We start from the raw sequence: 1,260 nt of genomic DNA on the forward strand, positions 1-1,260 counted from the left end.
GTCATCCTCACACTTGTTCCTGTGCCCAAGCCCATGGACACAGTCACTGTGTCCATCCATTCTGGTGTGGGGATGGACATTTCCAGCAGGAGGTTGGACAGAGGCTGTGGCTTGCTCTGAGGATGGATAGTACTGATGAAGAGATTGATGAGGGTGGGGTCCCCCAGATCACTCAGCCTTCTTCTGAGGGCAACAGATGGGAAAAAACTCCCCAGGCCTGAGCGCTAAGTCCAGCTTCTGTGGAGCCTCCCTGCCACCCAGTGGGGCAAGGGACGCCTAGGGAGAGACTTGAACCAAGGTGCTGGCGTTTGGCGGGGCAGCACAAAGGCCGAAGGTGACTGTCCACACACTAGGTCTCAAAGCTTGAGGTGACACCCCGCCGTACCTGGTAAGCATCACCTAGGGATTGTTTTAGGAGCTCTGGTGGACTACGCTTTGGGCTGCTAATCGCCAGGTCAGCAGTTTGAAACCACCAGCGGCTCCACGGGTGAAAGATGAGGCTTTCAACTCTGCAAAGAGTCGCAGGCTGGGAAACCCACAGGGGCGATCCGGATCTGTGGCACAGGGCCGCCGCCGAGAGCCAGTCTTGACTCAACAGCCGTGAGTTTTGTTAGCTTGTTTTTTTGAAGGGTCTTCAAAAATGGTAGGTTCTGATTTAGGATCTCTAGCATGGGAATGCACATTTTCAGGAGGTCCAGCTGGAATGGAGCACTTCAAAATCCTGGACCAACCCCTCCCTCCGCTGTGTGGTACCCCACTTTCCTCATCTGCAAAATGGGCACAGGAAAATGGCTGCCGCATCATTCACTGGGACTGCTGGGAGACCATGAGACAGAGCTAAGAAATCAACAGAGAAGCAGTGGATTTCAGACAAGGAAGGGCTTCCTAAAGTTCATGGAAAAATCCCATTGGCCTTCCGCTCCATATTCTCACAAACCTTTGGAGTCCTCTGGTACGCAGACAAGTTGGTTGAGAAGAACTCAGGAGAGAAGCGGGAAGCAGAGGAGGCACCCAGGGAGTTCCTGTCTTCCCCGGGGCTGGGCTGCTGGCTTCCTCTCTCCTTTCCTTTATGTTCAGAGAACTCAGATAAAAAGATAAATTTCATGAGGCAAAAGTCCAAACTTCAGCCATCACACCCACTTTGATCAGGACACCAGCTCCCTTGTAAGCCAGGGGTTAGTTTCGTCCCTGAGGGGTGGGTGGAAAGGGTTAAGCTCACAACTGCTCACGGGAAGGGTGGCATCCCTGCAGAAGCAGCTC

The sequence above is a fragment of the Echinops telfairi genome, unplaced genomic scaffold, assembly GCF_000313985.2.
Source record: "Echinops telfairi isolate 266 unplaced genomic scaffold, ASM31398v2 ScPeMD7_2010;HRSCAF=2546, whole genome shotgun sequence".
In the NCBI taxonomy this organism is placed as follows: Eukaryota; Metazoa; Chordata; class Mammalia; order Afrosoricida; family Tenrecidae; genus Echinops; species Echinops telfairi.